The sequence below is a fragment of the Vicugna pacos genome, chromosome 19 (genome assembly GCF_048564905.1).
Source record: "Vicugna pacos chromosome 19, VicPac4, whole genome shotgun sequence".
In the NCBI taxonomy this organism is placed as follows: domain Eukaryota; kingdom Metazoa; phylum Chordata; class Mammalia; order Artiodactyla; family Camelidae; genus Vicugna; species Vicugna pacos.
The window spans coordinates 37,865,772-37,892,387 of record NC_133005.1 but is presented as its reverse complement, the minus strand read 5'-3'; the positions used below and the strand labels follow the sequence as shown (position 1 = coordinate 37,892,387).

The 26,616-nt window shown below is 51.3% G+C and overlaps 2 long non-coding RNA genes across 3 annotated transcripts; one reads left to right on the top strand and one right to left on the bottom strand.

Annotated features, from left to right (window-relative positions):
* Positions 1-9,554: 9,554 nt before the first annotated feature.
* LOC116284324 (uncharacterized) lies at positions 9,555-22,053 on the bottom strand. The gene is made up of 3 exons (XR_012061814.1): positions 21,887-22,053; positions 10,766-11,173; positions 9,555-9,653 (listed from the first exon to the last, which is right to left on the bottom strand). It is a non-coding gene; the product is annotated as an uncharacterized lncRNA (long non-coding RNA).
* A 135-nt stretch (positions 22,054-22,188) lies between these two features.
* On the top strand, positions 22,189-26,103 carry LOC140687316 (uncharacterized). Of its 2 annotated transcripts, XR_012061519.1 has the most exons (4): positions 22,189-22,314; positions 24,848-24,906; positions 25,015-25,159; positions 25,694-26,103. It is a non-coding gene; the product is annotated as an uncharacterized lncRNA (long non-coding RNA). The 2 variants fall into 2 exon arrangements; XR_012061518.1 differs by having other exon boundaries at positions 25,015-26,103.
* Positions 26,104-26,616: the final 513 nt, after the last annotated feature.

Below are 26,616 nucleotides of genomic sequence, written 5' to 3'. Positions count from 1 at the left end.
GACAGGTGAGGGCAGGGCGGCCGGCCAGCTGCCTTTTATGAGACAAATGTGAACCACGACCTCCCCTGGGGAGTCTGTCCGACAAGGTGAGTCATGGGACTGCGGCGGGACACGCGCTCCCGCTCGTGCGGACACATGAACACACACTGGGGCCGGCGCTTCTCCGTCTGGCCCTCCCCAGGTGCACCTGCAGCCCTGCCGCTCCCAAACCCACCTTATTACCCTCCACGCAGTGCACAGGAGCCGGGGCGCCCCGTGGGCGCTACTGCCCCCACCACTGGCCTTGCAGAAGGTCCTGCCGACACCCACACCCTGGACCAACAGAGACCAACGCTGCCGAGAGCAGGGCCAGGCCAGGCCCCCACGGAGAGTTGTGAAGGGCAGGGAGTCCCAGACGCCACCCCTTCCCACCTCCCAAACACCCACGGCCTCACCTGCAGGGCTGATGGTTTTGCTCTTTATCCCGTAAGCCGCCCCTCATCTCCCACTCGCTAGCCCCTCGAGGCTCGGCAAGCCCCACTTTCTGCCCTCTCATCTCCAGAAACGCCGCAGCCGCTTCTCAGCCTCTGCATCTCACTGCCCCCGTGAACGAAACCCACCTTCCCAGTCCTCCACCCGCTGCTCCGCAGCGTGCCTGGTGTTTTTGCTCTGAAACCCACCACCTCGCAGGCGCCTGAGATACAGGGAACAGAGTACTGAGAGACAATCCCAGCTCATACCTCAGGGCTCAGGAGGCCAAACACCCAAAGTGGTCTCACTGGGCTAACTCAGGGTGTCCGCAGGGCCATGTCCCTTCTGGAGGCCCAGGGGGGACATCCGCTTCCAGGACCTGTGGGCCTCTCTCCAGCTTCAAAGCCAGAGATCGCATCGCCCCGACCGCCGACCCTGGTGCCGCAGCTCCTCGATCTGACGCTTCGGCCTCCCTCTTATAAGTATGTTTGTGATTCTATCGGGCCCACCTGGAGGACCCAGGCCACGCGCCCCTCTCAAGATGAGTGATCACACCTGCCAAGTTCCTGCTCCTTTTCAGGTGACATACGCACAAGTGCCAGGGCCTGCTGGACTTTGAGGAGCTGCTGTCCCCTCAGAGGGGCTGCCTGTCTCCCGCAGCCCTCAGATCACTGGGCTCCAGAGTAGGTGCCTTCCTTCCTCTTTGTGCCACTTCTAGGCTGTTCTCCACCCCGGCCACTGTCCTCATTGCTTGGTGATTTTAGCTCCTGGGTCAGGCCCTTCCTTCAGCTCTACCCATCTTTATTTTCAGCAATTTCATCTTCCTCCAAGGGCGCTTTTCCCTTCCCAACTTCTCAGTTTCTTAATTCTGGTCCTGTAACACTTGCCCTCCCCCTTCAATTACCTATACCGTAGAGCAGTGGTTCTCAAACCCTTGCGTATATCAGAAAGCGGGAGGACTAGGGCTGGGGCTTGGGAAAACACAGACCGCCGGCCCCACCCTCAGAGATTCTGAATCCGCCCTAGATCTGGGGCGGGGCCAGAGAATCTGCGTTTCTGACAAGGCCCCAGGTGATGCCTGTGCTCCTGGTCCTGGGACAGCACTTAGAACCATGGCCCTAGACCCTGAAATGACTAACTGTAGCCCCTGCCTCGTCTCAGTCTCAAGCACCCCACTCTTTGACACTGTCTTCTCTCTTAGCCCCTGACTCCCATAATCCCACATCCCACCTGCCACCTACAATCCTCTGCCCTTTCAACCCTTGCACTCTTCTTTTTCCTTTGATATGCTCCCCCCTCCCCTTTCCCAGCTTAAATCCCACGGCCAGGCATCATCCACCCGCCCAAGCTGGTTAAATCCAGTGCTCGGTTGCCTCTGTGCCTGCACCCAGGAACGTAGCTACAGAAAGACATAGATGCAATGTGCGTCGTGACAGCCAACGATGCACGGGCCTCTGTCACTGCCTGGCCCCAGAGTGCACTTCTCCCTGACCTCCTCTCTCGACTCTTCTGGGTGACTCATATCTTCTTTTCTCGCCTTAAACTCCCAGCACCTCCTCCCGCCACCCTCCAGCTCTCCTCCTGGCCTTGCCTCCTACTAGGAAAGTGGAAGCAGCTGGAAGGAACTGCCAGGAGCTGGGACCACCGCATCTGCCCCACCACCACCAGAGCCCCTGTGCGCAACAGACTTTGCCTCGCGATACTTCAATAACCGTCCTGTTCCTACCTTAAACCATCCCACTCCATTCCCTCTCACTTTCTCAAGACTTCACCCAGCCTCCTTCTGTATTAGATAATTCCTATTAGAATACAAACATGCAATTATTTCTCCTGCTTAAAAATAATTGTTGATCCTACAACTCCCGCTTCAGCTACTTATTTCTCTGTTCTTGTTTACAGCAAAACTCTGTGAAATATTGTGTGTATCCACTTTCCCCTGCACCTCCCCCTTCCTATTCTCTCTTGAACTCCCTTCCATCAGCTTCCACACCTGCTGACATCACCTTGCCAAAGTCACCAGCGACCCCAGGACATTGTTACATCAGTGCTCAGTTGTCCGTCATCACCTCCCGGGACTGGTCAGCAGCATTGGCGGCTTAAGCCCTCCTGCTTACCTGACCTGCTTCCTTCACGTGGCTTCCAGTGGCCCCACGCCCCTGGGTCTTCCCTCCCACCTGCCCCTCCTCACCATCTATTGCCGGTAACTCCTCATTCTCAACACTGGGACACTTCTAGGCTCAGCCCTTGGAACTTTCTTCTATCTGCACCTGTTTCCTTGCTGATCTCATCAAGTCGCATGTTTTTAAAGACCATCTATGTGCCTAGGACTCCCAAATTTATATCACTTGTCTGGATCCCTCCCCTGAATTCCAGACTCAATTATCCACCTGCCTATTTGACAAACTCCATTTGGAACTCAGGGCAGCTTCTAGCCTTGGGCAGTGAGGAAGTGAGGCCCTCAGTCAACAGCCCAGGACGAACTGAATCCTGCCGACAGCCGCTGATTTTGTCTGGAAGTGGATACTACCCAGTCGAGCCTTGGGAGGACTCTGGCCCCTGCGGATTCCTTGATCACAGCCCCTCCCTGAGCAGAGAAGCCAGTTAAGCTGCTCCTGGATTCACAGCCTCTACTGTGAGACAATAAACGTGTGTTGTTTTCAGCTGCTAAGTGCTGAGGTAATCTGTTACACAACAATCAATAACTGACACAGAGAGGTCAAGTAACCAGCCCAAGGTCACAAAGCTTGTTGGAAGGGAGTCAGGATCCGAGCCCAGTCTGTCCCCTAAACCTTCTGCTTTTAAATTTCAAAATGTACCACCTCTTAAAACACTCTGCATCTGGAGTTATGATGGACATTTCCACCAGCATCTCTGCAAAGCAGACGGACGCTTGTGAGCCCTGCTCCTAACAGGCTGATGGGCTTGCACATCGGCCTCCTAGCTGGTCTCTGGGCCTCCTCCAACCCATTCACTCAGTGGCCAGACATTGGTTCTAAGTCAAATCAGAACACATCGCTCTCAGACTTAAAGCCCTGCGATGACCCATTCATGGGCTCCCAGGGCCGCTGTCCATCCTGCCCACCCCTGCACTGCCCAGAGCTGGTTCCCATGTGTCTGCTGCACGCCCCTCCTGCCCCTAATCTGCTGGCTTCCCTGCATGGGGTCCTTCCTCTTGGGTGGCTGTCCCACCCCTGATTTAAGATCCTGGAGGGGCCCTTCCTGCCCACTCGGCATCTTGGTCACCTCCCCCTTTATCTTCACTCTCCAGGCTCCCAACCATCAGCATTTAAACATACTGGGTGTCACTGTTGAAATAAACCAGCAGTAAGAATAGAAAAAGCCGTCAGCCCCACAGCCACTGGCCTGGCTCTCTCCACACTTGCCAGCCGAGGAAAGAGATGCTCACGTGTCTTGTCTTGTCTTGTCCCCGCTTCCTCTCCTCCTGCTCACCCCTCCAGCCGCTGCTGCCCTGGCTTCTGCCCCCAGCAGCTGCTGAAACCAAGGTCACCAGGGCCCTCCTCCAGCTGAACCAAGTGGATTCTTCTCGATTCTTCGCTTCCTGGGCTTCTCTGCAGCGTTTGGCAGTGTTGCATTCTCACCACCCCAGGAACCTGTTTCTTTGCTCTGTTTTCTGGACACCCATGCACCTGTTTCCCCACTTCTGCACATCAGCCCCTCTTCCTCTACAGCCAAACGGAGGCTCCCCAGGCTTCAGCCCCGGGACCTCTTGTCTTCTCATCCATGGGGACCCCATTCCTTTGATTCCCATCCTGAGATGAATAATGCCCATGTTCGTCTGCTCCAGCTCAGATCCTCCCTTACCCACTGACACCCCATGTGGATATACGTTATGCCCGTCACACTGTCATACCCAGGGTGGAACTCATCACCTCCTAGGCCTGCAAAATGTTCTCCTGTGAACATTTTCTTCCCTCTCAGAAAATGACACCACCATCCACACTGGTACCAAACCTAGGACCCCAGTGCAGCCTCCATTCCACCCCCAACAGGCCACTATGACTAACTGGGCACCCCTCTGCCACCCTCCACTTCCATACCTCGCTGTCTTGTTTTTGGTCTAGTACCTATTACATGATCTGTCCCCTGACTGTCCTTTTCCCCCCACGAGGAGGTCAGTTCCTTGAGGGCAGGGCCCAGTCTGCCCAGTCCACAGCTACGCCCGCAGTACCGAGAAGGCACGTGGTAGGCACTCCAATATTTGATGAACAAACAGACATGTTTGCAATTGGTCCTCTCTGGAATTCTCTCCTGCAGCCTGCCTTCTAAGATGCTCTTCCACTGCAACCTGGGTGGCCTGGGGGTGACAGTCCGAGAGTGACGGGGGATGTTTGGGGAGATACAAACTTTCTGCACTTAGCCCAACCAGAACCCCAGATTAGAACTAAATCAGTCCTTTGGTGTCCATCCTGGAGCAAAAGACAGAGATAACCCCATGCAGGAGGAGGAGTGCAGGGCCAGGAAAGGAGGCATTCTAAGCGTGGTCAGCTGAATAGTGGTCCCCAAAGATGTCCACATCCCAACCCCTGGAAACTGGGAACATGTCATCTTACAAGGCAGAAGGGACTTTGCAGCTGTGATGAAGTTAAGGCCCTTGGGTTGGGGAGATTATCCTGGATTACCAGGGGAACCCACTGGAGTCACCAAAGGCCCTTATAGGAGGGAGGTAGGAGGGTCAGACTCAGAGAAGACGTGATGACAGAAGCAGAGGTCAGAGTGATGTGAGCCCAGGGACGCAGGAAGCTTCCAGAAGCTGGAAGAGGCACAAACAGGTTCTGCTCCAGAGCCTCCAAAGGAACCAGCCCCGCTGACATCTTGATTTTAGGACTGCTGACCTCCAGAAATGTAGACAATAAATTTGTGCTGTTTCAATCCATGGAGCTCGTGGTGGTCCATCGTGGCGACAACAGGAAATGAACATGCACAGTAGTGTTTTCTCGTCCCCGTCTCCCTCCCAGGGGGTGCCAGCCACTTCAGTGGGCCATGATTTTAAGCTGAAATGTCACATTAAAATCCTAACTCTTGATGTGATGGTATTAGGAGGTGGGGCCTTTGAGAGTAATTAGGTCTTGAGAGTGGAGCCCTCATGAAATGGGACCAGGACCTTTTTCAAAGAGGCCCAGAGAGCTCTCTCTCCGCCCCGCGAGGATACGAGGAGAAGTGGGCAGTCTGCCATCCGGAAGAGGGCGCTCACCAGGACCTGCCCACGCTGGCAACCTGGTCTCAGACTTCCAGCCTCTGGAACTGTGAGAAGTGTCCGTTGCTGACAAGCCCCTAGTCGCCGGTACTTCGTCATAGCAGCCCCGACGGACAGAGCCAATGGTTCGTGACATTCTGCAAAGCAGGCTCTCTTACCATCTCCACCTGACCCACCAGGGATCAGGCGCTCTGAGAGAGGATGTGAGTCCCCCAGGGCCCTGTGCAGGTTGCAGCACAGCCAGGCTGCAAACCCAGGTCTCCGGGACTCCAAGGCCTGCACTCCCCCTCTCAGTAGCTGTGCTTCTCCAGGGCACTTACACAGCTTCGGGCTTCAGTTTCTCTATTTGTCTCACGAATCGGTTTGATGAGATCAGCCCACCCACCCAACACCTGCCCTGTGGGTTGTCAGGAGATACTACAGGGCGGGGGTGGGGGGCTGGGTGAAGCAGGTTTATGGCGCAGTATCTCTGGAAGCGCTGAAGTTAGCAAGGCTTTTCTGCTTTCTGCTGCAGAACTTCCCAGAGCCTCTAAGAGGTAAAAGAGGGCTGTGACTGTTTAAAAGGCAGACAGTGTATGTAGCATCTCCTAACTGACTGACACATGGGACCATTCTGGGCGGGACATGGGTCAGAACTAATCTGGGGGACACCCCACTCTCACATGCTGAACTCCATGATCTCAACAGTCTCTTCTCATTTATAAAGGGCCGGGGTTCTACGAGCATTAACTCACTGTCAGCAGGTCTGAGATTGACCCTCGTTGTGCCAAGTTCTGCTCCTGAGAGGGAGGCCCAGGCAGGGTGCTGCTGCAATGCAGCCCCCCCGTGCGAGGCTCCTATCGCCGCACTAACAAGATGCCACCAACCTATGCCTTAAAACAACAGAGAGTAATCATCTTACAGTCTGGGAGGTCAGAAGTCTCTGGGCTACAGCCAAGGTGTTGGCAGGGCTGTGTTCCTTCTGGAGGTTCTAGGATTTGTCTGCCTTTTCCAGTTTCTGGAGGCCGCCCACATCCTCTGGCTCACATCCCCTTCCTCCATCTTCAAAGCCAGCAGTGGCGGGTCCGGCCTTTTCCGCTGCCTCCCTCTGACACTTTTAGGGCTTCTTCTCACAAGGTCAGCTGATCAGTGAGCTTAATTCCGTCTGTCGCCGTCGTCCCCCCTCACCATGTAACGTGCATTCACAGGTTCTGGGGATTATGGCGTGGACGTCTTTGGAGGGGCGCTACTCTGCTTGCCTCAGTTCCTTTGTTCAACTCTGAGCGCAGCCCACTAACGACTCATTTTACTCATTTCTTGTCCTGGTTCTGTTCTCATCACAGCTCTCAGAGGGATGGGCTCTCATCACCCCACCTAACAGGAAATCGAGGCTTAGAGGTGTGAAGCCACCTGCCAGGAGCCACTTAGCTGGTAACTGCCAAGCTGGGTCTTATGCCCACACCCACCCATGGGCCTCAGGGGCCCTTGCTCTTGGCCGCCACAGTGGGTCTGTCACCCGTCATGGACCACCTCCTCCCCTGGTGAGAGCCCTGAGCTGCTTCCCGCAGAACGGCAGAGGCCCCAGGCACCACCTACGTCACTTGCATCACGTGCATCACTTACGCAGGCGAGTGACCCCACTTCTCTGAGCCTCGGGGGCCTCCTCCCTGACCCAGGCCTCCCCTCCCGGCGTGGGGAAGGATCCAACCTGAGAGTGCCCGGTACAGAGACCCCACTTGGATCTCACTGGGTGAGTCTGTATAAATGGGCGGCAGGTGGCCCGTAGCCCTGAGCTGCCCTGGGGGCTGGGGGGTGGGTAGTGACTCTCCTGACTGTGTTATAAAGCCATGGACAACATCTGAAATCCAGCGATGGGGAAGTGAACTTGCATCTGTAAGGGCCTGGGCCAGGGGCTCGCGCACAGGTTTGCTCACATGATCCACCCAAAGCCACCTGGATACTTTTAGTACCATCATCCTCGTTGTGCAACCAAGGAAATTGAGGCCCAGATAACTGCTAAGGGCTCCCGTTCACTCATGTGTGCACCCAACAACACACACTGACGGCGATTCTGTGCCCGGAACAGATACAGCAGGAGAGAGCCTGCATGCCAGCCGGAGGCTCGGTAAACAGTGCGCAGAGAAGACATGGAGGGAAGGAACAAGTGAGGTGGAAGAGGAAGCGGTAGGTCAGGCCAGGGGGAGTCGAGGAGGCAGAGGGTGGGCACAGGGAGGTGGCTGGCAGTGTTAGGGCGAGTGTCCAGGATGTGCCTGGCACCTCACTAAGCCCATTCCAGGAATCCTGTCACTGGAATCGTGTCCAGGAATCACAACCACCCTGCAAGGCAGGTCTCTCCTTGTTTTACAGGCCAAGTGGGAGGCTCAGGAAGGACCCCCACTGACGACCACACAGCATGAAGCGGCAAAGTGAGGATCTGGAGCCAGGTCTGTGTGCGCCCCAGGCAGCTGTGCCCTGAACCCCTACTCTTGTCCCCAGAGGGGGCCACGAGGACACGGGGAGTGCTGCCCCTGAGTCTCAGATCTCTGCGGTCACAGAGCTACATGCAAACACATCCGGGGCTATCCTGGTTCCCTGAGCAGGAGAGGAGAAGGAGCCGGTGGCCCCTAGGATGCATGAATTGGTCAAAGAGGTTTGTTCTGAGGGTCTAAAAACCTGACTCTGGCCACGAACACGAGTGTGTAAACGTACAACTTCTCCACATGAATATTATGAGCCTTAGAAATCCGGCTGGAGGGGAATGAACGCGTGGTGGCTGGAACCACAAAGTGCCCCTAAGTGGGTACAGCTGTTGGGCTTCTGTTTTTAGAAACACTCACATGTTACCGTGACACTAAATACTTCCCTCCCTAATGAGCATTTCCCTCTCAAACATCCGAATGTGAAAAGATATCTCCTCTGGGCCCAGCCAAGGCAAAGTCTGTGCAGAAATTCCCCTTAATGCTGAATGCTGAGGCACGTTCCAAGGTGAGGAGCATTTCCCCACCTCCGAGAGACAGCGACAGGGACTCTCGGTGGAGCCCTACTGCCCCCTAGAGGGACAGATCCCGGAGGCCCAGGTGGGGACGTGTGGACCTGGGACCCTGGGCTCTCTCCTTGGGCCTCATGACTCCTCAGGTTTCTCTGCTGTTCCTCTGGTTCTCACCCCAGGACAACCTTTAGCCTGACCTCCGTCCCTCTGCTGAGTCAACACAACGTAGGAGACCCTTGGCGTCCCAAGGTCCCAAGGACCAGCTTGCTCTGCCTGCAGTCACAGCCAACGTCCACGGGTACTTCTGCCAGGTCCCCAAAGATTTTAAAGCCCCAAACCCCAAAGAAAATAAGATGTCCCAGGCCCCCAACCTGATTCAAATAAGCCCCACGTTAAGCTGTAAAATAGGAGTAAGGAACTCTGAGACATTTCCGAGTTTTGCATGAAGACTACTTCTAGGTCTTTTTGTTTTTAAAAATAAATCTCCCTCAAATTAACAAAATTGTTTTTGGTGCATGGTTTTGCACACGTGCTAATAATGTTAACATTTAAGTGTTCTTTTAGGAGGATTAGCTACTGCTTGATAAGCAAGAACTAGCAGTTGCGAAGTTCCCCCATGAGTTCACTCACCGAGTCCCCGGGATGCTTTCTAGGAGGTTGTAATGTTGCCGTCCCCATTTTACATATGAGGAAACCAAGGCACAGAGGGGTGGAGTGACTGGCCGAGATCACACAGCCCCGAAGTGGTGGAGGAGGCTCCAGTCTGATCCCTCTCAGCATCCAGGGTCCAGCTTATGTGTCACATCTTCCAGGAAGCCTTCCCTGATCTCCCTGGTTGGAGCTGTCCACCTCACCCCGTCCCCAACCCTACTGGTCTCGACCCTCCCTGGTTTCCTTAATACCTCTACCTGCAATGCACAATGATGTTTCCGTTTTTATTGGTGCTGCAATGTCAGCTCTGTGGATCTGTTTGCCTTGCTTCAGTATCCCCAGGGGGCGCAGCAGGCGGTCCCTCGATGTCTGTGAAATGAATGAATGAATTGGTAAACATTTCTATTCTCAGGAAGCTCCCACTTCGTAGGGGGAAATGGGCCTTATTGACTGTAGCAGGTTGAATGGTACCTGCCCCCCACCCCTCAAATGTCCATCAGGAGTCTGTGAATGTTACCTTACTTGGAAAAAGGGTCTTTGGGGATGTAATTAAGTCAATGACCTCAAGATGAGATCATCCTGGATTATCAGGGGTGGGGTGCCCTAAATCCAATGACAAGTGTTCTTGTAAAGAAGAGGAAAAGACACAGACACAGAGGAGAAGGCCATGTGAAGATGGGAGCAGAGACTGGAGTTCTGCTGCTGCAAGTCAAGGGACATCTGGAGCCACCAGAAGCCGGAAAAAGCAATGAAGGGTTCCTCCGCAGGCAGAGCCTTGGGAGGGAGCGTGGCCCCGCTCCTACCTTGATTTTGGACTTCCAGCCTCTAGGTCCATAAGATAATAAATTTGGGTTGTTTTAGGTCACTCAGCTTGTGATTTGTTACAGCAGCCTTTGGAAACTAATGCATGGACTACCCACTGATGTTTATCAATAATTAAACACCCCACAGAAGCGCTCACAAGACTCAGGGGTGCCATCCGAGTTGCTGCTCCCCCAGGAGGGATGGCCAGCTCAGCCCTCCATGCTTTTCTAGGCACTGGCCTCTCCTCCAGGCAGAGATGCAAGAGGCCATGGCTCTCCTGCTGTATCCGTCGTCATTGCTACTATCAGACCTTCACACTCTAGTTTAAACCTACCTTTTGGACTCCTGGGGAAATGAACACTTCATGGCCCACCTGTTTCTGCACATCATCTGGCATCGATAAGGAGAGCCATGTCCTTGGTCAACCACAACTTTGGGTCGACCTCGGCCCCTGAGCAGCCAACTGCACACCAGCCGCTCCCCTTTCCTGCCAACGCTGACCTTGGACCCTGCTCATACCCTGCTCACTGCCTCTGGCCACCCTCTCCCACCTCGCTGGGTTCACAGCTTCTGCCTCAGGGCTGAGCAGGCTTAGCTGGGGGTTTGTGTTCCTAATGAGACCACTGACTTTACCCACTAGGTAGTCCCACCCGAGGGCATTGATCTTACACACTGACCTGCCCTCTCCAGACTGGTACCTGACAACACCACTCGGACCTCAAACTCCAATGGTCCCTGCCTGAGAGGATGCTGCAAGAACGGATGACTCTTTAGAACCGCAGGGTCTGTAGTAAGGACTCAGTAACATTAGCTGACAACCACGATGGTGACAGTCATCCCTGTCACTCCCAGCTGGCCCAGGTCCATGAGTGTATCCGGCGTCATGACGGTGATCGCATCCCAACTTTGATCCAGGCCAGCGATACCCTGAGAGCCTTGTGGGAAGGCCCGGGTCCTGGCCTTGGTCCCCTCAGTGTCCTTTCCCATTCTGCGTCGGTTTCTGTGGTGCTGGGAGATGTTTTCAAAATGATGCGAGCATATTTCTGAGGTCAACTTCTAATCAGAAACGACTTCGAGACGGTGCCCTGGTTTAAAAAGAAAGAAGAAATGGAGTGAGTCATCATCCAAACCATTTGAATGAAACAAAGACACAACAAACTCTCTGCTTTCCTCTTGCGCCAGAACAGATTACCTCAGTCCTGCGGAGACGCAGCTGGAGGGAATTAAAGGCGATCTCCGGTTCCCCGAGATAGGGAAGCCGGCACAGCCGGCCCGCCATGACTCACGGCGAGAACCACAGGGCTGCAGCCGCTTCGAGCTGAGCCTGGAACCCTCGAGGGGTCGGCTGCTGGGACAGCGGCTCCAAAGGGGGCTCTGGGAGCCGGCACTGGTGGGTAGGGGAGCTGGGAGGCCGAGGGGTTGCTGACCCGGGGAGCAGTCCAGGGGTGAGGATGGAGAGGCCCCAACACTGCAGCAACTCCATCCCCAAGGCACCTTCATGGGGCTGGAGAAGACTGCCAGAACTGGGGAGGGTTTTAAAATGTCCCAAATGCCCCCAGTGATGATTCCAGTTGCAACGTCAGCATTCCCCTTCTAGACTCTCCCAGGGCCCCAACATCCAACACCCTCACCCCCGCCGGGGGAAGGGCTGACAGTCATTTCGCAGGAATCCTGGGGCTCCCTTTGGGAATGTTGTGTCTGCCAAGGTTCTGAACTTGGAAGACTTTGCCAGATAGCCTTTCCCGGGGAGTGGGAGGAAGGCAGGACTGGGCAGACCTGAGGGGTCAGGCTCAGCAGGCTGTGAGAGGTGGGCTCCAGACCCCACCACAACGGTCATTCCAAAATGCGTAACTTCCACTCAGAATTGTCAAGATGACGCGACGCATTTAAAGAATTAATTTTGTTGGAAAACTGAACTAGTTTCTAAAATGACAGCAATGATATTTGCACATGATAAAACATTTTTTAATAATAAAGAAAAGCATTAGCTGCGAACATGAAGATACATGTAACATCTCAGGATATTAACATCTGAGGAGTAAAAAAGTAAAGTCTAACCCAAAAAGTCTTCCACCGGAGTCCTCGCAGGCCCTCTCCCCAGGGGTGTTAGTTCTTGGCTTGGGTTTTCTAGTCTTTCTGATGGTAAAGTTCACCTTTAACAATATGTCTCCTGCTGCTTCCTGATTTATCAACTTTAGATGATACTGAACAATTCCCTCCAATGAAAGATAAGGAAATCATGTAGTCACTCTGACTGTCTATTGTTCCCCTCTTCCTATGCATGTTAGTTATATTATTTTAACTAACAAACACTGAGGTCAGTATATCTGAATTCAAATCTCACCTCTGCCACTTTTTGCTGTGTAACTTTGGGCAAGTTACTTCACCTCTCTGTGTTCCCGTTTCCATATTGGTATAAATGGGGATAATGATAGTTTCTGCTTCAGAATGCTGTCATGAAGATTAAAAGTGTTAATCCATGCTAACCTCTTAGAACACTGCCTGGTATGTAATAGGTCTCTATAAATATTTTATTATTTTTCATTATTCTGTTCTAAAATTTAGAACTAAATCTTCTTTGAACTGTCAATAGGCTGGCTCTAAAAACCGAAAACCAATAAACAGCACTTACCACAAGACCAAGTACATAGTCTTCATTAAGTGTGAATGGATCCATGAAGAAGGAATTATGATTCTGAGTCCTTGAAACTCCACCGCTCAAAGGAGAATCTTCCAAGTGTCAGGGTTAACATGCGCTCTGTTAGTTTCTTTCTAGTATCCTTTGCCTCTTCTGTATGATCGTCAACTGCTACTTTTAAATAATGTATATGCCACCCTCTTTCTTGGATTCTTTTTCAGGAGATTGACATAGATTCTTGGGTAATTTTTTCTAATGGAGTACACGGATTGTGAATTTTCGAATTCTTGAATGTCTAAGAATACCTTTATTTTGTTTAGCTATAGAAAGAGTCCTAGATTAAGAATCCTTTGCCCCAGAACATGGAAGACATACCCTCATTGTCTTCTGGCATCCAAGCAGAGGACAAGTCTGGTGTTAATCTGATTCTCAGTCTCTGGTAGTTTACCACTTTGAAAATTATTATTTCTTAAAGCCCATAAGGTTGACTCCTTATTCTTAATGTTTTAAAATGTCCCCTGATGGCTGTAGGTTTGTGTGGTAGTGGAACCAGGTGGGGCATGTAATCTGAAGACTCAGGTTTTTCCTGGAGTGCAGGGAAATGTCCCTCCCACTTCTTTTATTATTTCCTCCCCTCCAGCCTCTCTCTCTTCTTTTGCAATTCCCATTTTACAGCATTTGGAAGTCCTGGATTTATCCTTTGTCTCAATTTTTCTCTTATATGTTCCGGCTTTGTCTTCTGACATGCTGTAAGATTTCTTCAATTCTGTACTCCAGCTGACTAATTTTGTCATTGGCCACATCTTATTTCTCAGCCCATTCATTGGCATTTTCAAACGTAACCACATTTTTCATTTTCAAGAATGATTCCTTCTTCCTCTGACTCCTCCATTTTCACAACCTAATCTTGTCAATGCAACAGTCTCTCAAATCCTCCAGAAGACACAAAGCAGAATAAAAATGATTTTTCTTCTCCTCAAATTCTCTCTGCTTACTCCAAAGTGAAGTCTTCAGTTTATCCACTTTGATCCTTCCCCTCTGTGATGTTTGTTTTCCCCAAATATCCCGAGAGCCCTTGAATGTTGTTTTGCATTTATAAATAAAGGATCAAGTTGGTTAATGACTGTAAGAAGCATGGGTTTCCTCTGCAACTGCATACACTTTCCTTCCCCACGGGGCCTCCCCTGGGAATAGCGGGGTAAGCTATGGGCTGTGTATATGTGGGCAGAGCACACTTGCCAGCACGCCTCCCTATATGCACAAGGGCAGAGAGCAAACAGGCAGGCCAGGGAGACCCCAAACTGCCAAAGCAAAGAGGATTCAGCAAAGGGGTTCGCTTTTCTCTGGTAGAAGGGAGTCTTCAGTGGGCAGTGCACCAATGGTAGGCGCTCAGGGTCGTCATCAAGGCTCCAGGCTCCCCTTGGACACCCATTCTCATGTGTGACAGGTGGCTGCTGCACCTGCAGAAACTCCTGAGCTTCCGGGAGGAAGAGGAAGACCAGAGAAGCAAGAAGGAAGGGCATGTCTATCAGGAGAGTGCAAGTTCTCCCAGAAATCCCCAGCAGATTCCTGCTCACACTCATGGTCTCGAAGGAGACTGAGAGATGGAACTTTTTAGTCAAATACTTCGTGATCTTGAATAAAGCAAAGTTCCTCATAGGAAGGAAGAAAGAGACCAGACATTGACTAAGCTGTTAACTGTGTGTGTGATGGGTGCTTCCCTACCCCCCCCCCAGAGGGGCTGCTTATCCGCCCCCCCCACCGCAGCGCCGTGTCTGCGACAGAGATCTCCACTTCCTCTCCTCTCTCAGCTCTCTGGCGGCATTGCCATTTGTCCCCTAATATTAATTTTCTCCTTCCTTTTTGGTACCAGGACACCCATTTTTACTGGGCACACGACCACCTACAGTGACAGCATTTCCCAACCCTTCTTTCAGCCAGATGTGCCCGTGTGGCCAAGTCTCAGCCAGTGGGATGGAGGCAGAAGCAAAGGATCCAACTTGTGAGCGTGTCCATAAGAGAAAGAGGGTGGGTGCTCTCCCCTTCCCTGTTTCCCGCTGGCTAGGCTGCAGGCATGGAGGAGAGTTGTCTGCAAGACCTCTGCGGATGCAAAGCATCAGGGCAGAGAGAGAGAGAGGACCTGATTCTAAGAGGGAAAGAAAGAGCGAGAGAGAGAAATTAATCTTGTTTTAGCCACTGTTACTGTTATCTGCGCCTTTGCTGCATATATCTTTAAAAATGACAGTCCAAAGAGCCTACCTTACAGACGTCTTCTCAGGCCCATTAAAAAAAAAAACACCATCGCTGGTTGTGGGAGGCAGAATAACGGCTCCCCAAATGTGTCTGCAGTCTAATCCCCAGAACCTGTGAATGTCTCCTTCCATGGCAAAAGGGGCTTTGCAGATGTGATAAAGTTAAGGATTCTGAGATGGAAAGATTATTCCGGATTATCAGAGTCAGCCCAGTGTCATCACAAGGGTCCTTACAGGAGGGAGACAGGAGGGTCAGCGTCAGAGACGGAGGTGTGGAAACAGAGATTTGAAGAGGCTCCTGGCTTTGAAGATGGAGGAGGAGCCATGAGCCAAGAAGGCAGGCAGCCCCCAGAGGCTGGACGGGCAAGGATATGGGTCCTCCCCCTCTCAAAGGAACGTGGTCTGACAACTTGGCTTGAGAATTTCTGAACTCCAGAACTGGAAGATCCTAAATTTGTGTGGCTTTAAGCCATTAGGTTTGTGGTGATTTGTTACAGCGGTGATAGGAAACCCATCCATTAGTTAAGGACATCGTCCATAAGAAAATAAAAGTAGCCACTTGTAGAGTGTTTCATTCCACATTCGTAATGCACATTCATAATGCAAATGAGATATTGCATCACTCATTTAATCCTCACAACCCTGCCAGGGAACTACCTCATTTTACAGACAAGAAAGTTGAGGCTCAGAGAGGTTATGTAAATCATCCAAGGTCACACAGCTAGTAAGCACAGAGTCAGGATACATTCCTATGTGTTGCACTTCTGCCTCCACCTTCAAAAAACTTAGAAGGTTCAGAAGGGAACAGTGTGGGGTGAAACCTATGACCTGGGAGTCAACCTGGGAAGTAATAAATTATTTCTTCCAACTTCTCAGGACATCCTTCTAAGCCCCTAAACAAAAATGGCCTTTGTTCTGCTGCAGTTTGGTGGCTCAAAGACCCCTCCTTTGCAACTGCCCATGAGCACACTGACGTCTCCTCCCTCTGTTTGGGAGAACAGCTCTCCTGTGACGACAGAGGCATGAGTCAGGGGTGTTGATGGGGGCCTGGGGCCAGGAGACTCCCCAAAGCAGCCATGCACAGGAAACCACAGGGGCGGGGCCTCTGCCAAATCTGAGAGGCTCCCCACCCCATCACAACACACCGAGGACCCGCTGGGCATCCCCCTCATCAAGATTACTTACAACGGAGGTGGAGGGAGTTCTGATACCCCACACGTGAGTGAGGGAATCCCTGGGTCCCTTGCATGTTTGCTCTTTCTGTTCCTCTACTTGCTGTGACACCTCTCTTGAGACCCAGCGCTGCCCCAATCTCAGCGGCAGGCCCCCTTCCCTCTCTGTATCCCAGCCTCTCTACCGTCTCTGCCATGGAAGGTGGGTAATTAGAATGCATCACGTCAGAGGTCTCTGTGCCTCCTGTTGGCCCCGGGTACCCAGAGGTTCTCACTGACCCCAGGAGAAGCATGTCTTAGTTCATACTTAATGTCATAAACCCTCATACTCTTATCTTTAAAAGGGCCTACTTTAGAGGATTGTTTGAGGATTCAACTAGACAATGCAGGGAAAGGACCTAGCACCGTCTCGGCACAGACAGCTCACAATGGATTACTGAGCTTTTAATTACTGTGACTCTTCTACACTGATCTTCTCTGACAAAACTGACGTATTTCTTGTCCTTTCTCCCCAGCTCGGATTTCCAAACCTAAGGCAGAGGTGGTAAACCGGTGGTCCCAGCAGCAGCGCCCAGCCCCTGGGTGTGCTTTGTCTGGCACGCTGGGTGTCAGCCCACACAATTGTTTCACAACTTGAGATAGTTGCCAAAGCAATTACTTAGGGGGCAGGTCCAGCTGCTAACCTGGAGACCACCGCCACCCCCAAAACAGCATCTTAAAGAAGAGATAATTTCACCTCTCTCTCCCAAAACATTGCAAGGATAAGCGGATGGATACGGAGGGTCCATGGAGCTGGGGGACCCAGGCTCCCTCCCTCTAGCTGCTCTGCCCGCTTCCAGAGTGTTACCCACCAGAAGGTGGACGGTGGCTCACCAGCACGTTGCCTGGGCCTGCATGCAGCCAGCAGCAGGAGGGCGTGGGAGGGCTTGTCCTATTTTGGAGGGCAAGGCCTGGCATTTGCCGTCATCACTTCAGCTCACAGGCGGCCCATTGACCTGAGCCTGGTCATTTGGCCACATATAGCTGGGGGAGGTGTAGCTGATTCAGGATGGCCAGGAGCCCAGCTCAAATCCAGAAGTGCTATTATCAAAGAAGATCCCTCTGGGGCCAAAGAGCAGTCTCTGACACATTTACGTTTAACAATCGGGACATTTTAGGTTCTGGGGCACCTTGATTATAAGCAGAACTAACAGGCATGGAGGACATCTCCGTGCTCTCCTCGCACCAGCCATACGAGCGAGGAGTGCCAGAGGCTGGGGGCAGGCATTCAACCTCAACCCCAGTGATGGCAAAGCCAAGCTCCTTCCCCTCTGCTGTCTGTGTACCCGATGGCCAGGCCGGAAAAAGCTTCAGAATGGCCCACAGAGTAAATGCCACACCCCGCCCCCCCAGAGGGTGACATCACTCCCCACCCCCCCACCCCCGTCTGGAGGAGGCAGTGTTCCTGCTCTCAATTCCTTTCCTCCTGGTCATTAAGGGCCCTCCAGGCACAAGGCTTCCTTCCAGACTGAGCTTCCTCCCATCTGGTCCTCAGTGCGGGGCACCATGGAAGGTCTCAAAGGCACTGCTGGTGCCACCCTCACTCAGGCCCTGGAAAGGCCACTTGGCCCCGCATCACCCTGGCTTCCCAGCCCTGCCACCTGCAGAAGTCGAGGAGCCTTTCAGGGAAGCTGAGCTGGTGATGGGCCACTCTGGGGCCTCAGCTCTCGTGCAGCTCTGACAGTGCAGTGTCTGCCTCCCACCTCCCGGAGGGTCATAAATGTTGCTCCTGGAGATTAGATGGGCCCCCAGCTCCCGTCTGCGGCCTCCCCAAGGGGCACGAGGAAGGACTGAGTCACGGCCCCCAAGTCATTCTAAATTGGACTTAAAATGAAAAAATAAATAAAACAGGGAAAGGGCTTGATTGTTTTTAAGAGCAGAAGAATGAGCTTTCTTTGTGCTTGCATGTCTCCAGGAGGACCCCAGGGAGTGAGCTCAGAGCAGCCGCTCCCCCTCACCAAACTTCACCTTCAAGGTGGAGCCGGGAGCCAAAGAAAATATTGTGATAAAGTCTAAGTTACTGCTGATGCCTGCCTGGCCACTTGATTAACTGAATTGAGTGCAAACAAATCTCCCAGCTCCTTCCTCTCTGCAAATGTGGGTGGGGGAGGCCAGGCCTGGGCTCAGAGCCAACCCCTTACCGGCCAAACACTGCTCCATGTGTCCCCAGTCATTTCTTCTCTTGTTTCTTTCTCCTACGGTGCATGGGACTCGCTACATAACCTGCAGGGCCCAGTGAAAAGTGAAATCGCAGGGCCCTTGTTCAAAAAGCAGGAAAAAAAGTGCCACCACAGGTATTAAAGGTACTAAAACACAGTCTTTTCCTTTCTTCAGTGGTTTCTCTCTTGACTTGTCATGGTGTTTTTATCTGCTATTAAATGTTCTAAGTATAGAAAAAAAATTTAATTTCAAGTTACTATATTAAATTAAATTCATAAGATGTTAAATTCATCATGTATTTTTGCTATTTTTTTCAGTGTGGTTAATTTACAATGTTGTGTTAGTTTCAGGTGTAAAGTGATTCAGTTTTATATATATATTTCAGATTCTTTGCTATTATAGGTTATCACAAGATATTAAATATAGTTCCGTGTGCTATACAGTAGGTCCTTGTTGCTTATCTATTTTATATATAGTAATATGTATATGTTAATTTCAAACTCCTAATTTATCCCTCAGCGCCCCCGCTCCCCCGTGTTTTTCCCTTTGGTAACAAGAAGATTGTTTTCTATGTCTGTGAGTCTATTTCTGTTTCGTAAATAAGTTCGTTTGTATCATTTTTTAAGATTCCACATATATGTGATATCATATGATATTTGTCTTTCTCTTTCTGGCTTACTTCAATATGATAATCTCTAGGTACATCCATGTTGCTGCAAATGGCATTATTTTATTCTTTTTTATCGCTGAGTAATATTCCATTGTGTGTATATATGTGTGTGTGTGTGTGTATATATATATATACATATATATATATATACACACACACACACACCACATCTTTTTCCATTCATCTGTCAATGGACATTTAGGTTGTTTCTATGTCTTGGTTACTGTTAATAGTGCTGTTGTGAACACTGGGGTGCATGTATCTTTTCAAATAGACTTTTCTCTGGATATATGCCCATGAGTAAGATTCCTGGATCACATGGTAACTCTATTTTTAGTTTTTTAAGGGAAAAAACCCCTCCATACTGTCCTTCATAGTGGTTGCACCAATTTACATTCCCACCAACGGCATAGGAGGGTTCCCTTTTCTCCACACCCTCTCCAGCATTTACGTGTAGACTTTTTACTGCTAATCACTTTGACTGGTGAGAGGTGATACTTCATTGTAGTTTTGATTTGCACTTCTCTAATAATTAGCGATGTGGCGCATCATTTCACATGACTGTTGTCTGCCATCCATTCTGATACTGTGCAACCCCAACTCTAACACAAACAGGAAAGCATTTAACCTGTAAGCAGAGTCACCAAAATCACACAGTTTCTGTTTTATAGTCCGCACACACCTGCGTGTTCCATCCTCAGCAGAACAGTGGCAATACCGCACACATGGAACTCAGCTGTTTTTACAGTTGACCCTTGAACAACATGGGTTTGAACTGCACAGGTCCACTCACATGTGAGTTTTTTTCCCCATTAAATAACCTACGGTACCACACAACCCGCGGTTGGTTGAATCCGCAGATGCAGAACCAAGGATACCACTGCTGACTGTGGGACTTGACCAGCAGCGGATTCTGGGATTCATGTCGCGTCCTGGAATCAACCTGCCACGGATACTGAGGGACGAGTGTAGTTTACTTCTTGTTATGCGCACATTCTACCGACCCTTCCTACCTCCCGCTTACTGACGGCAGGGAAGGACTGATGGGAGAAGGAACTGGAGGTTTCGCACCATCTTCCCCTTTCCTTCCAAGTCATCATTTTCAGTGTAAATGGTTGACTGATACAGGGAAGCAACATGTATAAGAAGGGGTTCCTTGGTCACTGGTCACTTGATCACTTTCTGCCTTTGCCTTTTTTTTTTTTTTTGCATTCGAAGCGAGTTCTGGTTCTGGCAGACAGCCTGGCCTCTGGGGGCTGACAGCTCCCGCAATACGGCGCAGTCATGAACATAACATGCTTGCCTTGGACTTGCTTTGAGTCTGCCAGGCGCGGTGGGCACCCCAGGATCCTGACATCACGGGGAATGGTGAACACTGTACGGAACAGCCTCGTGTACGCCACGCCCACAGGCTCCTGCCCCATCGGACTTCACTTACTAAATACAAGTTCAAGGATAAAACTATTAGGAATTCTAAGATGTTGAAAGTGCCAAGCACGGGGCCCTTCTGAGCACGAGACTGCGTGCAGGAGCACACGCTGCACAGCCGTGGAGTGGATCCTGAGGACACGTTTATGTTTCTGAGTCTTAATATATGTCTATTGTAGAAAAATTAAGAAGCATAGTCGAGCAAAATCTGAATGTGACAATTATCTCCAAGCAATAACCACCATTAACATTGGTTCTGTAACTTTCTGGATGTTTCGGCCTGCACTCAGAGAGAAAACCATTAGTGTTCCTCTCTGGGGAGAAGCAACACGCTGGCCCAAATCGCCCATCAAAGAATGGGACAGAGATGTTCTCTTGAGCGCCAGCCTGCACGGGGCAGCAGAGGAAAGAGTTGGGGGTGCGTCCAAAGACACTGGGCTGGGAGAGAGACACCCCAAAGACAGACGGCACCCCTTCCCAAGGCAGGCGGGCCTTCTTATAGCTTGGGAAGAATCTTTTTTCTAGCACCTCCTGGAGGGGAGATTGTTTAATGAATGGCCCTGGAAAAACTCCTTCAACCGGTGCCTCAGGGTCCCCCTTTTATAAACCCACTTAAAAGGTGTGGGGCACTCCCCCAAACCAAAGCACCCACAGATCGGTGTCGGGGTTACAGCAGCACCCACACGGGTCCTCATCAAGTTCGAGTTGTCCCAGCCTGCCCTTGGGACCTGGGCCCGTCTGAGACCAGCTCAACTATTTTATATAAATATACAAATGGACTCATGTTTTCACTTACATAAATGTTACTTAAAAGGAAACAAAATCATTACTATCAATAATAAGTTAGCATCATTTGTCATATAAGGAAGCAAACATAAAAACGCGTCACCCTTTTCTTAAACATGACTATTAGTGCAAAACCTAAGGCTGTCCCTGGTGCCACGAGGGCCCTACGTCCGCCCTCGGGGATCCACGACTCGGCACACGGAGGGCATCCGAGGCCACACAGATCCAAGGCCTTGGAGCCCGAGCCTGCCCACGTCTCCCAGACGCCCTCCAGGGCACCGGAGTTCCTGCCCAGGCTCCCTCCCCTGGCGCTCACCAACCCGCACCCTCACCGGCAAGCCTGGGGTACCCGGTTTTGTGGAGACTTTCTCCCAACCCCTAGGGGCAGTTTCTCGGGAAGTGAAGCTGCTGTCATGGATCAGAGCAGCTGAGCCATCTGCCAGCCCCGACAATTTAGAGTCGGGGAGTCTTCAACTCAGCTCCCCTGACTCCTAGCCCCGTGTTCGTCCCTCTCACTCCAGCGCTGACAAGAGGGGAGGGGAGATGTAAGCAGGGCATGTGAAATAACAGAAAGCACGTACTGGTCTCCGCCCCCAGTTCCTGATGCCAAGCACCTAGATCCCCTGTAGGTGGGGGCACCGGGAGGGGCTTACGTTCTAACATTTGGTCTCGGACTCCAGTTTCTGAGACAAAGCTCCTACGTCCCTTGGGATTTCCGGGGGAAAGTGGCACCTTCCATTCTCAGGAGGTGACTCTGGGTGGGCTCCAGGATGTAGGCTGGTTACCAGGAAGACCAAGTTGTGATTAGAAACTTGGGACTTTTAAGCCCAACCTCCACCCTCCAGAGAGAGGAGAGGGGCTGGATAATGAGGTAATAATCAAGCATACCTATGTGCTCAAGCTCCATAAAAATCACCCAGATATGGGACTCAGAGAGCTACAGAGTTGGGGAGCACACCCGCATGCTGGGGGGTGGTATACCCCAACTCCCCAGGGACCCTTCTGGACCTGCCCTAGGCATTTCTTCATCTGGCTGGTCATTCAGATCCTTTCAGATATCCTTTAGAATAAATTGGCAATGGTAAGTAAACTGTTTTCCTGGGTTCTGAGAGATGCTCTGGCAAGTTATCAAACCTAAGGAGGAGGTTGTGGGAACCCTCATTTATTGCCGGTTGGTCAGAAGCACAGGCGATAACCTGGACTTGGGATCAGCACTGAAACGGGGGGAGGGACAGTCTTGTGGGACGGAGCTCTTAACCTGTGGGGTCTGGGCTGACTCTGGTTAGTGTCAGAACTGCACTGAATCGTAGGACACACAGCTGGGGTTCCAAAATTACTTGATGTGTGGAAGCGCTGCGAGTAAGGTGTGAGAGATGGAACAGGGAGCCGAGCTTTCTCATTCAAGGCTGCTCCGTCAACCCTAACTGCCATTTTTGCTCAGTACAAGTTGAAATAGAAATAAGAGACCCCGGCCACCTCCTGGCCCTCTGGTTTCTGCTTCTCCCTGGCCTCAACTCCGCATGCCAACCTAGTTTATTCTCGTGGATGGATCCATGTCCGGTCGCCCCAAACCGAGGACCAGACGAGACCCTTGAGAGGCCAGGTCTGTATCAGCCCAGTGTCCTCCCGGGAAGCTGACCTAGAGAGGCTGGCTCACAGGACAAGATGCCTCATTGCAGTTTGGCAGAAGCGGCTGACATCAGCCAAGCAGACAGCCTTCTCAGGACAGAAATGCCCTGGGGCTCCCAGAGGTTGGAAGCTCTGTCATCAGGAACTCATTGTGTGACTCATTGCTTTCCCAAGGTCAAGCATCATTCTGAAGGTCAAAACGTGCCTCAGGCTCTCGAAGCCATGCCCTACACTGGTCAAGCTTGGAAGTCCACTTCCTGCCCACCATTCCTTGCCTCCATCCCTCCAGCTCTGGCCTTAATCGGAATTTCCCCAGAGTATATTCGATTCTTTAATAAATTGTCTTGAGATGTTAAACTCCAGAGAAGACAGGCCTATCCCTTCCCCACCCAGGGATGCCCTTGGGGCCACGGGTTAGTCACAAGGCATCTGGAGTGACATTATCCCAGGGCTGGCACTAAAGTGGCTGTCCTGATGGGAGGCTCCTTCCTGGCTCGATCCGGTGTTGTGTGAGTCAGATAGAGATGTGTGCAGGAACACCCTGTGTGTCTGAGCACCGCCCCAACGAACAGGGCTCTGGAGAAGGACCTAAAGCTGGATGTGAGTCCAAGTCTGGTCCCTCGGGTTGACAAAGTGATTGGCCCATGCTCAAACTGCTGGGGGTCCAGCAGGCAGGAAGTCCCAGGAGAGCAGCCTCTCGGTGGCAGTCCTGTACTCTGCACTGTCCCCAAGCATTCTGGACGATGATGTTTGACAAAGAGTGAGCCCCTCCAGGCCACTCACATTGGAATGGTGTGGGGATCTGGCTAACAATGTGGATTCCTAAGTCCTAACCCAGATCTAGTGAATCAGAATCTCAGCACTATGCGTTTTTCCTAAGCGGCCGAGAGAGCCTTCAGCACAGTGAAGTTTCCAGCCCATCAGTCTAGGGTGCAGAAGAGAAAGCATAGTCACCAAACACCAGCTAAGTGCCTTCCATGAATCATCACCAGGGCCCAGCTGAGGATTCATAAAAGGAAGCAACACATAAAGAGTGAAACAAAGAAACAAGATAAAATGAAATAAAAACAGAGAAAGGCCCCCCCCACCCTGGTCCTCATGCAAATTCCAGTTAAAGGCATGTGTGTGCCTTGGTGTTGGGGAGATAGATAACAGAGAGCAAACAAAGAATAAGATTCTAAGTGAAGTAAGCCAGAAAGAGAAAGAAAAATACCGTATGAGATCGCTCATATGTGGAATCTAAAAAACAAAAACAAACAAATGAACAAACAAACAAAAACAAAGCGTAAATACAGGACAGAAATAGACTCATAGACAGAGAATACAGACTTGTGGTTGCCAGGGGGGTGGAGGGTGGGAAGGGATAGACTGGGATTTCAAAATTGTAGAATAGATAAACAAGATTACACTGTATAGCACAGGGAAATATACACAAAACGTTATGATAAATCACAGAGAAAAAAATGTGACAATGAGTGTGTATATGTCCATGAATGACTGAAAAATTGTGCTGAACACTGGAATTTGACACAACATTGTAAAATGATTATAAATCAATAAAAAATGTTAAAAAAGATTATTTCAGAGCATAAAGCGCTGGGAGGGAACTGAGACAGGGCGACGGGGCCCAGCGGGAGGTAGGGGCCACTTCAGACAGCTGGGGAGAAGGCCTTTCCGGGACAAGGTGGGGGGCACTGGGCAGAGACCTGAGCTGTGAGGCCAGGCGTGAGAAAGGTCAGGGGAGAAGGGTCAGGCACGCTGGACATTTGATGTACATCACCCCATTTGATGTTCACAGCTTCCCTGCATAGGATTTATCAGGGTCTCTGCCCTCCACCTGCTTTTACACAAACCTCCTTCTAGAGTCTCCATCTCAATCAGTGGCAACTCCATCTTTCCAGTTGGTATGAGTTCCCCGGGTGGCTAAAACAAGGTACCACAACCTAGGGGGCAAAACAACTAAAATTTATTCTCTCCCAATTTAGGAGGCTGGAAGTCCGACATCAAGGTGTCCATAGGATTGGTTCCTTCTGGGGGCCCTAAGGTGAGTGCATTCCGTGCGGCTCACCCTAGCTTCCGGGGGTGCCCGGCAGTCCTTGGCGCTCCTGGACTTGGAGCCGCATTCCTACAGTCTCTGCCCCCTTCTCCACAGGCCCTTCTCCCCTGGGTGGCTCTGTGTCCTCTCCTTCTCTTCTAAAGACAGCTGTCACTGGATTTAGAGCCAGCTCGAAGACCAGGAGCATCTGATCTTGAGATCCTTAACTCAATTACATCTGCAAGACTCTTTTCCAAATAAGGTCACTTTCACTGGTTCCAGGGGGTTGGAACTTGGGCACATCTTTTGGGGTGGGGCCCCACTATTGAATCCATTACACAGTTTCTCAGCTCAAAATATCTGGGGTCACCCTCGATGATGACTCTCTCTTATAGCCCACCTCCAATCCATCAGCAGATCCCACTGGTTCCAGCTTCAAAATATAACCTGAATATCTTCCTTACTCCTCCTCCTTTCTTCCCATCCCCTCCCACCTGGACTCTTGTGACCACCTCCTCCAGCCTCCCTGCCTCCTGCATGATGCCCCACAGTTCATTCATAACATAACAGCAGAAGGGCTCTGTTCAAACCAAGCAAATCAAGTTCCTTCTCTGCTCCAAGCTCTGCAGTAGCTTCTTATCTAAACAGGAGCTGAACGAAAGTCCCAGTGACGTTCCTGAAGGCCCAGGCCTCTCCCCATCACTCCTCCTCCTCCTCACCCTGCTCCAGCCCCGCTGGCCCCCCAGCTGCTCCTGAATACCTGCTCTGCTGCTGCTCAGGGCCTTTCTTCTTGCAGTTCCCTCTGCCTGGATCGCCCTTTCTGGAAGCACTCCGTCTCCCATCCGCGTCAAGTCTTTGCTTAAACAGCCCCATCTCCGTGAGACCAAATCAAACAAGAGATCTGGACAGGGGAAGGCCCAGTCCACATCTCAAACACTAACGTGAAGCAATGCTGTGTACAGGGGAGTGTAGGAGACGAGGGTCGGGTGGCCAGCTGTCCCCACAATCCTCCTCCGCGCAGTCGGGGTCAGCGGCGTGGAGAGACGTTTCCTCCTCTCCTCTTGGTTCAGCACAGAACAGTACTGGCATAATCACATTAGATTTCTGTTTCCTGTTTTCTGACTTCAGAATCAACCTTCTACATTCTTTTGAGTTGCCGGACAAGATACTAAGTGTTACAATAAAACCGCAGAGGGAAAACCCCAATGTATCTGTAAGCATTTCACCCAGGCTCACTCTGCAAACTTGGGGGAGGTCTAGGCGCCAGGTACCGTGCAACACACTTTCTGGGAATTCTCTCATTCAACTTTCAGAAAGCCCCAGAGGTAGTCCAAATACTGCAGATGTGCAGAGCGGCTGGAGAGGTTAGGGGGCCTGTCCAAAGTCACAAAGTGGCCGTGTGGCAGAGCTGGGATTTGAGCTAAAGCTTCTGACGCCAGAGCACATGCTCTTAACTATTAAGCTACCTTATCTCTGTTCCCTTTAAGCCGGGATATCCCAGTCTCAGCGCCCCCAACGTGCCGGGCTAGGTAATGCTTTGTTGGGGGCGGGGGGGGGGCTGCGCTCTTCACTGTGGAGTGTTTAACGACATCCCTGGCTTCTACGTGTTAGATGCCAGGAACACCCTCCACTCCTGCGACAACCAAAAATGTCTCTAGATAATGCCAAACCTCCTCTGGGCAGCAAAAGCACCCTGGGGGAGAAGCTCTGCTTTAACCC